This window comes from Mus pahari, chromosome 16 (assembly GCF_900095145.1).
Source record: "Mus pahari chromosome 16, PAHARI_EIJ_v1.1, whole genome shotgun sequence".
NCBI lineage: Eukaryota > Metazoa > Chordata > Mammalia > Rodentia > Muridae > Mus > Mus pahari.
In genome coordinates this window covers 39,377,368-39,394,677 of record NC_034605.1, presented here as the reverse complement: position 1 = coordinate 39,394,677, position 17,310 = coordinate 39,377,368, and the positions used below count along the sequence as shown (strand labels likewise).

Here is a 17,310-nt window from a genome sequence, read left to right as displayed (position 1 = left end):
ACCTCAGCAAAGCTCAGCTAGGAAGAACTTCTTTTTTTTTTATATTTTTATTTTCTTTATTTATATTTCAAATGCTATCCCGAAAGTTCCCTATACCCCNCCCCCCCCCGCCCCTGCTCCCCTACCCACCCACTCCCACTACTTGGCCCAGGCCTTGCCTTGTGCTGGGTCATATAAAGTTTGCAAGACCAAGGGGCCTCTCTTCCCAATGATGGCCGATTAGGCCATCTTCTGATACATATGCAGCTAGAGACACAAGCTCAGGGGGTACTGGTTAATTCATATTGTTGTTCCACCTACAGGGTTGCAGCCCCCTTCAGTTCCTTGGGTACTTTCTCTAGCTCCTCCATTGGGGACCCTGTGTTCCATCCAATAGCTGGCTGTGAGCATCCACTTCTGTGTTTGCCAGGCACTGGCATAGCCTCACAAGAGGCCGCAATATCAGGGTCCCGATTCAGCAGAATCTTGCTGGCATGAGCATTAGTATCTAGGTTTGGTGGCTGATGATGGGATGGATTCCCAGATGGGGTAGTCTCTGGATAGTCCATCCTTTCATCTTAGCTCTAAATTTTGTCTCTGTACCTATATCCTTTCATGAGTATTTTGTTCCTTATTCTAAGGAGGAATGAAGTATCCACACAATGGTCATCTTTCTTGGTTTTCTTCTGTTTTGCATAATGTATCTTGGGTATTCTAAGTTTCTGGGCTAATATCCGCTTATCAGTGAGTGCATAGCTAGTGACTTCTTTTGTGATTGGGTTACCTCACTAAGGATGAAATCTCCAGATACATCCATTTGCCCAAGAATTTCATAAATTCATTGTTTTTAATAGCTGAGTAGTACTCCATTGTGTAAATGTACCACAATTTCTGTATCCATTCCTCTATTGAGGGACATCTGGGTTCTTTCCAGCTTCTGGCTATTATAAATAAAGCTGCTATGAACATAGTGGAGCATGTGTCCTTATTACCAGTTGGAAGATCTTCTGGGTATATGCCCAGAAGAGGTATTGTTGGGTCCTCCAGTAGTACTATGTCCAATTTTCTGAGGAACTGCCAGACTGATTTCCAGAGTGGTTGTACAAGCTTGCAATCCCACCAGCAATGGAGGAGTGTTCCTATTTCTCCACAACCTCGCCAGCATCTGCTGTCACCTGAATTTTTAATCTTAGCCATTCTGACTGGTATGAGATGGAATCTCAGGGTTGTTTTGATTTGCATTTCCCTGATGGCTAAGGATGTTGAACATTTTTTCAGGTGTTTCTCAGCCATTCGATATTCCTCAGTTGAGAATTCTTTATTTAGCTCTGTACCCCATTTTTTAATGGGGTTTTTTGAGTTTTTGGAGTCCAGCTTCTTGAGCTCTTTGTATATATTGGATATTAGTCCTCTATCAGAATTAGGATTGGTAAAAATCCTTTCCCAATCTGTTGGTGGCCTTTTTGTCTTGTTGACAGTGTCTTTTGCCTTACAGAAGCTTTGCAATTTTAGGAATGATCCTCCCTTAGATGTGGAATGCTAACTTGTATTAGATTTTGTCAGGTGAAGCTCATCTCCATGCACATAGCAATAAAGTTTACATCAGGCTCAACTATGTTCAAGAGTTTGCTTTTATTTACAAAGATCTAATTAGTCTCTTTTGGAATACATCATATATAGGAGAAGAGTGGGTTATTAGAATAATTAAAAGGTATCAATGAGGAATAATTTACATACTCTCCTTTTGTTAAAGCTGGCATCATGTTTATTTTCCATATCTGGAAATTGCAGTCCTGAGAAATAATCATTATTTGTTCAGCAGACCCCAAACATGGTAAGACAAACTTTGAAATTATTAGGTCTGACCGTTTATCAATAAATGTCTGGACTTCTAACAAAATAACAAAACCTTGCCTTAGAATCCCTGCAGGGGAGACTGGAGATCTCCGCCTTGGGTGTGGTTCCCCTTGTCTTTCTTACTCTGTTCTCTCTCTGGTTTTCTTGCCATTTGTCTTCAAAATATGCCTGCCCTGCCTGCAGTCAGATCTGCCATCCTGGGGGGTCACAAACTGCTAGGCTAGGCCACTGAGAGAGGAGTCTGATTTAGAAAATTAAGCCTCAGTTATGTTCTATGGTTCTGTTAAAAGCCATTACCACCAACAATCAGTGTATCAGCCCTCTCTAGTCTCTTAAAACCATTGCGAGCCTTAGCTTTCTATCCTAGCCCACCAATTATTCCCTCTTGACTGGGAACTTTCACTTTTAACTGCTTTTTCAAACACAAATTAAAGTACTGAAAATTAATAGCTGGTAGAAGATGAAAAAGAATTTGCTTCAAACTCACTTTTAGCCATTATAAGTCAAGAAGTGCTAAACATCTGACTCAGAAGGGAAGGGGCTTCCTTTCCATGGGCAGGTAAGCCATATGTAAGAGATCATACTGCCAACCCCAAGTAGGTTGTGAGCACACAAATGTGTGTGTCCATTTCCTGTGTTAGCTGGCATGACACAGATAACAATGTCGAGGTGAGGCAGGCACAGCAGAGTTAAAACCTGCTACTGTCAGCCACGGCATTCATGTGTTAAAGTCATGCCTTTTACTGCCAAATTCTGAAGCTTCTGACTTTGAAAGCCTATAAGGACTGTGTTCACAGAGAAAGCAGGTGGCATAAGAGGTTGGTGAGGTTAGATGTTTCTGTGAATCTGCTTTTAAAAGATCTGAAATTCTAGACAGCGGTGTATGTGCACTCAAATGTGCAGAACTGGGGACAAGTCATCCTGCATTGGAAACATCAAAGCCATGTTCAGAACACCCACATCCAGGACAGGGCCAGACTTTAAGTATATAGTTAGCCTTTTGGCTTCTCTCTGTAGAAAATGCTAGATTGCTAACAACAACACTGACAATGTATTGCTATACTCAGATTTCCCTGCTATTCGCTAGTCTGTGGACCTTCAGAGTGGTTTTCCATTTAGCTCTTTTTTCTAATGATCAACTGTTCTAGCACAGACCCTTCTCACCAAGAGACATATATATTATCTAAATCTGCTCCACGCTTCTGAAGCAGACCCATGTGAGACCAAGAGTAGCATTGGCAGTATCGGTAACACTGGGAGATGCCATTGTCAGTATGCTGAGACACCCGGAGTCTGAGGCAGCAGTGAGAGCTGCTAGGAAAGAATGTGAAAGCACATTCACTCATCCCAACCAAACTGGAGGAAACAACGCTTGTCATCAGACTGCCATACCCTAGTCTGGATGGACAGGCTGTCCCTGGCCACAACCACACCTATACTCTAGTTGTGTTGCTGTGGAAGAGAACACAGCACTACCTACTCAGCTGCAAGCGGCCATTGAGGAACTGTCTTTACTCCAGACTCTGTTGGCCTTGATTCCCCAATGGGTTGTCCACTGGAAATACTTTCTTCTTTCTCAGGTCTCATTTAATTCACACTCTGCTTCTGCCAGATCCCAGGCAGCCCTGAGACAAGATGTGTTCCCATGAATCCCCAGGGGCCTCCATGCTGGCTGGAAAGTGAAGTTCTCATGAGTAGAATACCTCACTGCACCATACACACTTTGCTAACTACAGTTTCCTCAAGTCAGAATGAATGGGCATGATCTTGACCAGATCCGCACCAAGCTTTTGAAATGATGTCAAATGGCAAAACTACTGATGCAAAGATTCAGGCAGAACTCATGTCTTCGTAAGACAATACACTTCCCAAGAGCACAGCTTTCAGAACAACTGTCTATGCTGGATCCAACTACCACTTAACATCTGCTACAGTTCTGAGTGCCCCTCATGTTGATTTATATACATGGGAAAGGAGATGGAGTTGAAAAACCCAATCCAGCAGGGAAAATGAAACCTAACAGCAAAGAAGCAGGGTATGTAGGTCACAGCCAGACCCAAAGAGTAGGCAGTTAGTCACTACTTTTTGAGTCAGATTCAGTTTTCAGAAGTAAAAGAGCAATGAATGAGCTCATCAGATAGATATTCTGGAATACAGGACCATAGAACAAGTTTTGTACAGTTTTCTATTTCTGCATGTGATGACATCAACAAGCAAAACGGAAGCAAACTGGAAGAAAATGATCCCCAAGTTACTTTAAACCATCACAAAAAGTGAGAACTCTATAGGCAACTTAGAAAAGCAGTTTTTAAATGAGTACACTGTAGTATGGGAACATTAGCTATCAGTTTACTCAATTCCTGAAACATGGATTTGAATGCTGAGGCCCAGAGAACTGAACCAAAGAAACAAGATGCAATTACTTAAAATACACACCAATGACTAGAACCAAGCCCCCGGACTTTGTCCTCACCACAATGTAATCTACTCAAGTTGTTGGACTGAAGGTCTACAGCATACCTTTCAGCTCAGAGACTCTTGGGGAAAAACCTACAGGAGTCTTCTTTCATGGGACATACTTCCTCTTTTTCTACTTCTAGAATTCTTCTTCCTGACAAAAGGTACGTATTCCAATCTCTTGGGCTCCACAGTGTCTTTGGCAGAACCAAGTTAAAGAACTGTCCACGGTTTAATCAGTGCCCACCTCACCAAAGCTTCCTTTGGTAAGAAGTTGGTGCTCTGGCTTCAAGGGAAGGTAAACACTTGTTTCGGTTTTGAGCATCCTGGCTCATGTAGCCGTGGGTTCCTTCAATCGAATGAAGGTTCCTCTTCTTAACTCAGAAGTCCTGACATCCTCTTCATGCAGCTGCTATCCTGTTGTGATGGGCAAGAACTCAATCCAGAGAGTAACTAAATACGGGTTTTACCTAAAGGGATAACTGCTTTTAGGAAGTCTGAAGAATTTAATTACAGCCAAGATACAGCCAATTCTTCTTTCTGCAAAACAACAAAAACTACAAACAAAAAATATATGTGGATAATAAACCTAACACAACAAAGGTTTGACTTTGCCAGCACCTACTTAAATGCCTGGCATGAATCATCAGTGCTGACATAAGGGGCACAAGAATGACTGAATTCTTCCTGAGAACAACCCAAAATCAAGAAGAGAAACACTGAAGCAAAAAGAGCTAAAGCTACAGCTTTAAGTAAAAGATGCTCCAGCAGACCACTCTGTGGGACAGGAGGCTGCTTCAGCCCATTTAAGAAGCTCTTTCAGACATCTCTACTGGAGAGGAGGCTGGCTCAGTCATTCACCTTAGCATTTCCACTCTCTGTCCATGCTCCTCAACAATGGCATCAAACAGCCAAAGGTCAGGAGAAAAGAAAAAGAGAAAAAATATAAAGGTCTTGAAAATTCCATCCTTCAGAAAATCATATCTTCTGGAATCAACTGTTTTATCACAGTAGTCATGTTTCCAATTTAGAACTCTAAAATATCAAAAAAAATTAATCATTTCCTATTTTTTGAAGCTTTGTCCTAGATTCCATTTACTGAAACTGTGAGTAGTTTCAACAAATATGTAAGTCCCAAACACCCCCAGAGAGGCTCCCTAACCCCTAGAGCCACAACCCAGGCAGCCAGAGCAAAGCACATGGGAGGTGGTATTCATCCCTCTCATATGGCTCCAGAGCTGTGTAATTAGCTACAACTGCTGAATTATAGCAGCCCAGGGAAAGAGGACTAAAATCTATTTGTTTATTCGCCAGGAACGATAATGTAAAACACTTAATTGCTTTCAGCCGCTGCAGCTCCTGTTAAAAAGAAAGGTCAATGAATTACTAATTTAGGGTAGAAAAAATAAATTTGGGAATTATATTTTTCAAGGAGACACTGTTGAAAACTCTACTTAAAATGAAATTATGCATAGCCAAATGACCCACATCCCTGACTCTTGATCAGAACACTGATAAAACATTTTAAATATATTTAAGGAACTGTAAGAAGCAAGAACTCCCAATGATGAAACTGGCATTCATTTTTCATGTTAATATCTTTTGCTACTAGGATAATAGCTAATGCAAGCAGGAACTGAAGGCGTGAAGTGGTGGAGAAACACTGTGATTTCTATTATTAAACAAGATAAACACACAGTGTTCTGTGTGCTCAGATTTCTGACATTTAATCCACTACACCCAATCATTTCAGATACCACTCAACTTGTCCTCTGCCCACATCAAACACATCGTTCTCAGCAGGCCTGACAATTGAGCCCCTCTTCAAATATGTTCCATCTCAGCAGAGTTGTAGGCACACTGGGCACCTGCCCATTCTGTTTCTCTGGTACTCTAGGAATAAGCATCAAAATGATGGTCTTTCATTAGGCCAGTCCAGGCTTTTACAGTAAAGCTACTAACTTTATGTAAATTAACCATCACAGTTACCACTGTGTGTTATGACACAATGATGTCAGCATGCTTGTAAGTAAGATAGAGAGTTCTTAAAATCTTCACAGAAGAATTTGAGGCTTAATATCATCCTGAGAAGATGCTTTTTCATTCATTAGTGTTCAGAATTACAAGATTAGAGCTTATTAACTAAGTATCAATGCTAACTGTTACTCTTAAAAGCTTGTATCTTGAAAACCAGTATCTGAGAACCTAACTACACTAAAAGACAGGGCCTTGAAAGGACTAATTCATTCAAAAAAGCCACTAGACTGAACCATATCAGAAGTGATAAGGACAGTAGTATATTCAGAGGAAAAATATATGAGGACATCTAAAGCAAGTGCCATCTACACACCAAGGAAGAAAGGAAGACTCAGAGAAACAGCTTTTCTGACCCTATGGTCTCAGCTTCATAGTGTCCCATATGCCTCAGTCTGTTGGAACTGCTGGGGCAACCTAAGCCGACTAACATGTGTACAAATCCTATTGCCTTCTCTATGACTACGTCCAGCTTTTGTAGTAAAAAATCAGTAATTTCACCAATTCCGCCCCCCTCGCTCTCTCGCAAATACTGGCAAATATTCTAGAAGCTGAAAAACTTCTCAAAGGTCTCATTTGACTTTATCTTATGCTGACTTGTACTGTGCCTGCAACCAGAGTCATTAAGTATGACTCAGTGTAAGTGGCCTTCCTGAGAACCACCTTCTGCTTCACATTAATCACAGAAGGGCATAGCACTTCAGAAGACTTAAGTATGGCGCTGCCTTTCCTTCAGAAGGAGAGGAAATGTCTCAGTGCATATGTTCCTAGTTAACTGGAAAGTTACGAGAAGAATCCCTTGCAGTAGTGGACATCGGGGGCCCTTAGTGAATAACCTGGGCATAGTGATTTCATGGGATTTTGTTTGTTTGTTTGTTTGTTTATTCTTGACACAGGATCTCATTTGTCATCCAGACTGGCCTGAAACACACTACATAGCCTAGGACAGGCTTACACTCTCAGTAATCCACCTGCCTTACTTCTGGAATTATAGACATTATAGACATCATGACCATTTCTGACCCATGATTTTAACAAGGTGACTTTTTCTGCCATAGGCAGACCTTAAAGTGCTGGCTGGCTGCTCAGGCATGGCCTCACAGTGACTGTAGTAGCCTAAAGATTCTAAGCTGGTCCTTAGACTTCTCAGCCTGGATGCGAGGCAACTACTCAATTAGGGCTGATCTACAAGTTGTAATATATTTCCTATTCCTGCAGAGAGCATATTTAAATAGAGATCTCAGAGTCTGAATTATTCTATTATGTGCCTCTGGTTCTTGATTACATCAACTGGGAAGATAATTAGTGAGGTTCAAGCCAACCATGCACTTTATGAGCTACCACATCAGTGGTACTGGTTTAGCTTTGGGTAAAATTTAACTGATAATCTTCTGACCAAATTAAAGAGCAGATCTGGAGGAGCCAATCCAGAGGATCAAGGAGTCATGTTCCCTTAGGGCCTCATTTACCCTGAAGATCAGACCTCCATTTTTTTTTTTTTTTCTGCGTGTCTCTTGAACCTTTTGTTCATGACCTTTCACGGATCTATCTGACTAGAACCCAGGAGTGTCTGCAGAACAGAGACAAGGCTTCCATTTCCAATTCATTTTTAATCATGGAGAACAGTTGGGAAAATTTCAAAGGCCCATGTGCGAGTGAGTTCTCGGGGTCCCACTGGGAGCAGAGGGCTTACCATGAGGAGAGAGTCTTACAATGATGCAGAAAAGAGAAGGTAAAATGAAGGTAGGAGCCAAAGACAATTTGCATCTTCCCTCTGGCAGACTGTGCCTCTGAAGCAACAAAAAGAAAACAAAACTACATCCTTATTTAAGGTAGCTATGACTTCCCCAAGGATTAGCCAGAGTCACACTGGTGACCTCCAGGTTCTGTAGTTGGAAAATGGTTTTATTATTTGAGTGGGTAGAAAACAAAGGTAATGAAAGGGAGAGAGGGAGGGAGGAAAGACCACAAAGTTCTCCACTCTGGCTGACCTTCCTCCCCAGAAGGACAACCTCTGCAGCTAGTCATTTTACAGATCGTGTTCTGGGGAGAAGGGCAATTACGCCTTCCATGAACCAAAATGTGCATTTGTTTAAAAGGGTCAAAAGGAAAGAGCTTCGTCTAAGCTATAAGGAAGTTTATAATAGTTATTTTCCATTACTTTTTCCCTCGATAGTTTTCTTTTGACATTTCAGGCTGTGGGACACCTTGAATTAGCTCAAGGGGAAAGGAGAGAAAAATGAAAATAATAAGACATGTCTCCATACACCATATCTGAAATTTCATTTACCAAACATATGAACTCATACAGGCAATACAGAAGGGGAGATATGGAAAGGGAAAGAAGGGCAAACATGGCAACCACAATGAAAGGGTCAATCCAACAGGAGGACGGGAGGGTGTGGTGAGAGATTCAGGCCTGGATCTAATGAAGAGGGTGACCCCTCCTGAGCAGAAGCCACCCTCTCATCCCCCAATGAGTTTGGTAGTTTCCACAGGGTAAACCACAGTATTTTTAAAAGGGGTGAGAATATGCTAAAGACACACAAGATGACCAGCTTTCTATCTGTGAAACATGCTATGCAGGGGGCAGCTGGAGCCCAGACAAGGGTCCCAGCCCCACCACGGTTCAACTTCCATAGACTTCCTGGCCTTGATGCACCTCATTTATCAACTATAGAATGGACGAGTGGCAGCAGCACCAAGGTTTAGACTTGATTTCAAAATCACCATGGAACCTAAAATCTAGGACTTTTGCTTTGTGAAGGCAACCCTGGCTCAAACAGTGATCACCAATTACTACAGCCCTGAGTAGACAGCCTAGAATGAGCAGTCACCACAAAGGCCATGTGAGACCACTGAGCAAAAGGACCCAAAGGACATGTGGTGATGAACAAGCAAGACCTTTAGGAGTCCTTGACCTCCTGAACCTCACTCTCTACCTCCCACCACCATGTTCAGTAGACACTGTGTACTTCATAAAATATAATTTGCCTGTCATTAATTTTTATTGCATTTATAACAAAATTATTGGAAGTATTTTAAAAAAAATTTGAACACCAACTATTTAAGAGATGCCCATTCTGTGTGATTTCTATATATAGGTTTTTTTGGTCCTCGAAATATCTGTATAGAAACCTAAAAATAATGTCCCTATTTTGCAGATGGGAAATTAAGACTGAGATAGCAAGAAAATTATATCAGGTTCAGAGCTAGTTATCATATCCTGAAGGCTGGCTTAGCCATCACCCTAGGAAACTGTGGCCTCCAGAGTCCATTAGCAGTGTAAGGTCAATCTGTCAAAAATTTTGACCTGATAACACAAGAACAGGTACTCGCTTGCACACACTACTACCTAGCCAGTGTTCCTAAAATATTCTATACTAAGCATCATGCCAAAAAACCACCAAAATCCCTAGTTTCAAAATATTAAATTCTGTTGAGAAGAGTACAAATAAAAATTGAAAGCAACCATCCACTAGTTAAATTAGCAAAGAGCAATATATAGACCTCCTTTATCAGCAGAGTATGTGTTTGTAGACCACCATAGATGCTTGAAAAACCAAACACAGTACCTAACGCAATGTACTCGTTTTTTCCCCAACCACATACACTCACGATGAAGCTTAGTAAAGCACACTAAGAGACTAATAATGACAATAAAATAGGACCGGTATAGAAATATGCTTAATAAAAGATAGCTCATCACACTGCTCAGAATGGATACAAATTAAAACTTAGGACCTGTTCAGCTCTGGTTTACTGGAGGGACTGAGGCTGCAGAAAGTGTGACCTTAGGACACATGCAGTGTGACAGGCAGTTCACTCTCACTTAGAAAGTTTATGTAACATTTATTGCCTTTGGGACCCACTGAGACCATCTCGCAGAGGAGAGATAGGCAGAGGCACCCAAAGTCCACTGTTACAGCTGAAACCTCCACATGTGGGAGGCTGGTTGGGAACAACTTCTGCTGAGTCCAACACAGCTCAGCTTGGCTCGGGTCACTGAGCAAGTGATATACACAAAAGGCTGTGGGGAGAAGAACAAATTGGTTTAATAACACAGACTAGATCAAGTTAAAGCGCCTTCTCAGGCTACATCAGTTTGGGCTCCAATTATATAACAAAGATGTAGAAATAATGAAATTATATAGAGACAAATGCATTTGACAATCAGCAAAAATGGAAGCAAATGAACTAATAAAGTTAATCTAAGTAACCTGGGTCAAAGCTGAGCTATAGCCAAGAATCCACCAAGGCAAAGCGGGATGGTATCAGATGCAGTCCAGTCGCATAACATCCACAGGCTGTTTTAGCAGTATGTAACCCCCCATAGCATAGAGGAAGGAGAAGGAAGAAACCTGTGTGCTCCAGTTCTGAGAGCCCACTCTCTGCTCTGCCTCAATCTACTCACTTGGAAATAGCCTTTCCTCACTCTCCATTCCAGCTGAAGTTTTATATGGCCCTCCAGGTTCTGTCCAGTATTAATCTTTCAGAAAGCTTTTCCCATCATTCCTAAGCAAAACTAACCTGGTGCCCCTAAGGAGCTACTTATTGCTTGGCAGACAGTTTCTGCTGCTTCCAATAGTGCTGCATGGGTGTACTGGCTAGTTTTGTGTCAACTTGACATAGGCTGGAGTTATCACAGAGAAAGAAGCTTGAGTTGGGGAAATGACTTCACAAGACCCAGCTGTGGGGCATTTTCTCAATTAGTGATCAAGGGGGGAGGGGCCCCTTGTGGATGGTGCCATCTCTGGGCTGGTAGTCTTGGATTCTATAAGAGAGCAGGCTGAGCAAGCCAGGGGAAGCAAGCCAGTAAAGAACATCTCTCCATGGCCTCTGTATCAGCTCCTGCTTCCTGACCTGTCTGAGTTCCAGTCCTGACTTCCTTCAGTGATGAACAGCAATGTGGAAGTACAAGCTGAATAAACCCTTTCCTCCCCAACTTGCTCCTTGATCATGATGTTTGTGTAGGAATAGAAACTCTGACTAAGACAACAGGCATGCCCAACGAAGAGTTGCTAGCGTATAAGATCCCTGGCCTACTTGCTTTCATAGATTCACAGAATAACACTATGCCTACAGCATAGTAGACACTTCATAATACTTTATGATTAATCAAAGTCGATGGAAGGCACATCAACTGCCAGTACCAGCATGTATAGAACATGTACAATGCTTATCAATACACCGCAGATAGTAAACAAATATTCTCAGATACCATAGTATTGTTTGGCATAATTCAAAATCTTGCATAAAGCTGTAAGTAAATGGCCACTTTAACAAACCCAGCAGTAAATATCATATACCAATGTTTACATAATATATTTTATTTTTGCAGTCTACCTTTTATATCTATAGTTGGATGAGCTAGGAAACAACATAATTAATCTTTCATAACAACCCAGTGAGCTAGGTGCTAGGAAACTGCTAATCTAGCTAACTTTTCATTCCACTACAATTCCTTGTGGCTAGTGTTTGATTTTGAGATGTTATAAGAATACTAAACTTCTGGGAGCTGGTGAGTACAAACTCCATGGTCATTAAAGGGACTAGTGAAACCAAATAAGATCATAACTCACTATAACACAGAGAATGAGTGAGAAAATGGCAGAAGTAATATGCATGAAAGGAAATAGAAGCTAGACGTTCTAAGAGCAGAGAATTAATCTCTTATCTATGTAAGAACAGTGGGTATACAACTAGTCACTGGCAGGGGGAAAGGCATCTCTGCTGTGCACTGTTCATTACAACTAAAACTGATACATACACACTAGAAGAGACTGCACAGAAGAAGACTATGCACAGGTATGAAGCCCAGGAAGCTGGGCTCATTCAAGGTTAGATACCACTCTTATTCATTGCTATTGAGCTACAAAATCATACCAATATTTTGAAAACTAACCAAATCCTATTTTATACATTTACATATTCAATAAACTGTAAAGAAAGTGAGTTCATTTGGGTTTGTGATTCTGATCCAAACCAGTGATGGGCTTCTTGCTAGCAGAGACCTGAGATGTCACAGGGCATTACCTAGTAACAAAAAGAAGGCATTGGGTAAATGCCTCTCCCTCTGGTTTCTGGTTTCTGTATGCTCTAGTACTGCCCTGACCCCTGCCTGATGTCCTCTGTTCTTTCTTCATTCTCTTCTCAGAAAGCAACCGGTATCAAATCACAAACTTCTACCCAGAGGATACTCTCTAATGCTAGCAACAAAGGCCCCACCTGTAAACAACATGATCCTGTGTGGTTCTATGTCTTCTAGCTCCTAATACCAAATCAACTTAAGCATTAAATTTGGAAGGGGAAACTTATATTCAAACCACAACAGGTTGAAACTCACAAATGTATTCACCCACAAAAAAGATGTACATATACATGAATGTTCATAGCAGCACCATACCTAAAGGCCCTGATCTGAAAGAAAGCTAAACATCCATTGGCAGATATATTCATAAACAATTTGTCACACATCTTAGCCAAGATAATGCTAAGAAAATACAAAGGTAGAATATTAATATGCACAGCAAGTAAATCCCTAAAATAAGTTGTAAACAGCAAACACATTTATAAGAAACTCTATGAAAGGCACACTATAAGGACAGAAATCAAACCAATAATTGTTAGGAGTGAGGTCATGGAAGGAGGCAACAGCAAGGCCAGGAGAAAGTGTTTTAGGATGAGAGAACTATCTTCTCTGTTAAGATATAAACTATAAATACTAAACATATTATGTATTCAACTATGAACATTGGAACCAATATGAACTGGATTCTTAGTTAATGGAAATAACAATCGAACTAGCATTATGCTAATAAGATCATAGTATGCTTCTGAACACCAATGAAAGGAATGGGAACAAATTACAATGTACAAAATCACCTTCTATCTACTATGCTACAAGATGCAGAAGCTCTTCCATGAAGCAGCACTGAAAAGTCTTTAAAATAAAATTTGAAAGAGTCAAGTGACAGGCAAGCCTCCTGGAGAGTCACATACTTCTGGAGAGTCACAGGAATGATTAAAACCCTGAACAAACTCATGGCTCCATTAATGAAGAGGGACAACAGGAAGCCATTGTATGACATTAGAACTGATTGGGTTCTCAACAGACTAGAGACAAAGGAGATTCAAAGGAGACATTACAATATCATAATACAATCGAAACATCAAATGTCAACTTCACTCAGAGACATCTGCTCACTGTCCCATTTTAAACTGAAATATACCAACCCACCCCAACTCCCACACGCAAAACTTCCTATCATCCTTCCCTATTTCATTTTAAATTGTGTCATTTAGAATGTGAAGAGAGCAGATAATATGACTTACCCGTTTAGATATGAGCTTTCTCTGTACCACACTAAGTCCTAGAAAGGCAGTGTGCCCCTGCTTTTCTCACTGGTTGGTACCTAGTAAACAAAGCTGGTAATAGGTAACAAATGGAAACATTATGAGAAATCAGTCTCTAGGAAAAGGTGTGTGTGTGTGTGTGTGTGTGTGTGTGTGTGTGTGTGTGTGTGTGTGTAAAGAGCAAGAAGGAATTATGTGTTCAGACTTGGTTACAAAGAGTATGAGATATTCACAGATAAGAAGGCCCAGGGCATCCAACAGAAGTCAGAGGTGCAGATGTTCCAACAGATAATGGCTAAAGCTTTGCAAACACTGAGAACCTAAAGATGGCTCTCCATTTCAACAAATCCACAACTAAATTATAAATGTGCCATTAAACCCAACCAGCAAAAATCCATAATACTTCTCCAATGCAGAACTTATGTACCTTTATAGAAATGTCTTTACATACTGCCAAGTATAATTGCAGAACAAATAATTCTGGCCCCAAATCAGATATAATTACATTAGATGGAAACACTCAGGCAGCTCTGCAGTAGGCATTAGCTTTCCTGCATCCTTAAGCTCTGAAAGCACTGTGCGAATTCTGAGTCCTTTATCCAGAGTTTTGCACCAGGAAAAGAGTGTCAGGCAACTAAAGAAAGCCTCCACAACACTTAACAAATGGATTTTTTCACTCTCTTCCTTGAAGTTTGAGAGTTTTTTGTTTTTTTTTTTTTTGGGGGGGGTGTCACTTTTGTTCAAGGGAAGGTTTGGACCAGATTCAGAAGAACAGGTAAACAAAGGGTGGGAGCTTACAGCCTAGGAAATGAGAAACATTTGTCTAAGAACATAGCTGCCTAGATCCCTACTTTCTGTTGAAGAACAATGCCCAAACAAAGTTTCCGCAAAAAAAGTTGCTTCCCTAGGAAGAGAGCAGACCCAGAATAAGCTCCTGTGCTGAAGACCCACTCTCCAGCCCCTGCCAAAATGGACTACAGAGAGTGCAGGCTGCTCATTTGGTATTCATGCAGTATGATCACATGGCACATGCCCAGAGCGAGCACCATAAACAGAACTGTGCTGAAGGAAGGCTGATGATTCTAGGAATTAAAAAAGAAAAAGAAAATCACGGCAAGACACCAACTAAAGGGACTCTGCAAAAGTCTAGTCCAATCAGCAATTTCCGGCAGAGGCTCAGAGCCTTTGTCAGGCACTGCAGGCAGTGACAGAAGAACTGCCCCTACGCCCTTCCCACATGAGCCAGACACCAGGATCTGCCATCAGAGGATCAACCTAGGGTTGAATACACTTGCCAATGATTAACACATGGGATTGGGCCAAGGTTCCTTCTCTAAAGTGTTTGCTCCTTCAGCAGTGAAATGGGGATGGTGACAGGAGTGTCAGATATAAGTGTAACAGGAGGCACTGCAGCACACCTCAGTGTCCATATATGGCACAAGGTTATAGATTGACCACAGTTGTTACCATGACTGCAAGTGGTTATTAAGACCAGCTCTTAGAAACTCTGTTCTTGGACACAGAGTCACTGGCTTTCGTGCTACACCCAACTTCCTCCACCCATCTGTCCAGATAGCTTGTGGAGAATTTTGGACACACACACAGGTGCTTTTGCACCAGAGTCTGCTATCTATGTAACACCTCTCAGCAATGGGTACTTCAACCGCACACCACTGGGCAGACTCATCAGCAGCTGACCTGAGGCTAGAAAGGGCTGGGTGGAACCCTCAGTCCAACCTGTTTATGATGAAAAGAAGGTATCTCCATGGTGATCCAGAAGCCATTAACAAAATGAATACCTGCAGTGCAAAGCAAACAGCAAAATCCCGAAGGCTTTTGCATATGTAGTGCCACTGCAGCAAAGCACCATCATTTATAAACCGTAACTTTGTGATTTATTTCAAATAATCACCTACGAATAGGAGCAGGCAACATTCAGCCTTGTTCATTTTTGTCTACAATGGGGACCTTCTGATATTATAATAGTATGGCACGAACAGTATGGCAAGTACATAACTAGAACATATAAATCATAAAATCCACCAATGAAGGCTTTATTTGCTAACAATACTATCATTATCATCTGCTATAGTCTGATCTCTATTGCTGTGATAAACACCATAACCAAAAGCAACGTAGGAGAAGAAAGGGCTTATTTCATCTTGCATGCCCAGGCTACAACCCCTCACTAAGGAGGTCAAGGCAGGAACTCAAGCAGAAATGGAAACAGAATCCACAGAGAAACGTGCTCACTGACTCACTCTGTGGTTCCTGGTCAGCTAAATTTCTTAAACAGCCCAGGCCCACTTGCCTAGGCTGGTCCAACCCAAAGTAGGCAAGAAGACCCTCCTACACCAATTAGCAATCATAGACATGCCCATGGGCCAATCCAAAGGAAGCAATTCTTCAACTGAGGGTGCTACCTCGAAGGGGTGTCACACTGTCAATCAAAATGAGCTCTCCTGTCACCTGGTAACATTATTACGAAGTTTCTTCAGTGAGGGCGGATGTAGATCCCTTCACCAAAAGATAAAGCGCGAGCTCCGGGTGGGCAGCTTACCTATTCACGTGATAAAATAATGATGGAGGGGAAGGAAGCAGCACCAGACTTGAGGCCTGTGGCCACGCGAGCTGGTTGGCGGACACCACATTTGGTTCGCATATAAAAGTCTGTTACTCAGCAACAAGTGATAACCAGCAGAGCAGGAGGAACTAATCAGTACAGTGTTGGCTCTAACCCTGAATAGGCCAAGGTAAAACGGTCATTTATTCTGTGGAGTATTCTCCCTTGACAGATAACCTTCATCTCCAACAGGAAGCCAAAGACTTATTGGGGATTTTTCTCAAAATTCCCAGAGCGAGCACTCACCTGATAGAAAGTTAAAATGAAAAGAAGTTGCAGAGAAGAAAAATCAAAGGAACAGATCAGAAATCCAGTCAGGGCTCCACTGAGAGGAAACCTTCTCTTTGACTGGACAGCTACCAAAGCACAAGCTACAGCCTGTTACTACACAAAATATCCAGTTGAAAAAGAGTAATATCCTCTTTGTCAAACGGGACCTTTTTAATGTTTTTTAAAGTTTACTACAATTATCAATAACAAAAGAGGAATCTTTGTCCATAATATTAATAGCCAACATTTACCAAGTGTAAATGGCCTTGTGTTAAGTGTTTTATCCTCATTAAAACCTGACCACATCCTTGAGAGACGTAAGGCAATAATTTCCACTTCACAGTTGAGAGAACAAAGCCTCAAGAAGAACAATCAGCAAGTTCGAAGGCTGGGGAGCAGTACAGGATTCCAGCCGACATGGGAACGGGGCTTCCCAGGCAAACTTTTCTAAGTTCTGGAAATGTTCTCTAACTGTGCTGTCAAATGATGGCCAGCAGCCAACACATGTCTTCAAGGCACTGGGAAGGAGGTTGAAGTAACTATGGAATTGAATTTTCATTTCTGCTTAAGCAGGAATTTACACATCTGTGTGTGGCTCGTGTCTGCAAACTGGACAAAGCAGCCTGGAAAAAAAAAAAAAAAAAAAAAAGGACAAGAGAGATGGCTCAGTGGTTAAAAGGACTTGATGCTTGTCCAGTGCACCTAAATTTCAGTTCTAGGCCCCATGTCTAACT

At 41.5% G+C, this 17,310-nt stretch overlaps 1 protein-coding gene across 4 annotated transcripts in view; it reads right to left on the bottom strand.

Moving 5' to 3' along the window:
• Nucleotides 1–17,310, bottom strand: part of Fars2 (phenylalanyl-tRNA synthetase 2, mitochondrial) — a 412,552-nt gene that overhangs the window by 224,333 nt on the left and 170,909 nt on the right. The gene's annotated exons all lie outside the window — the stretch shown is intronic.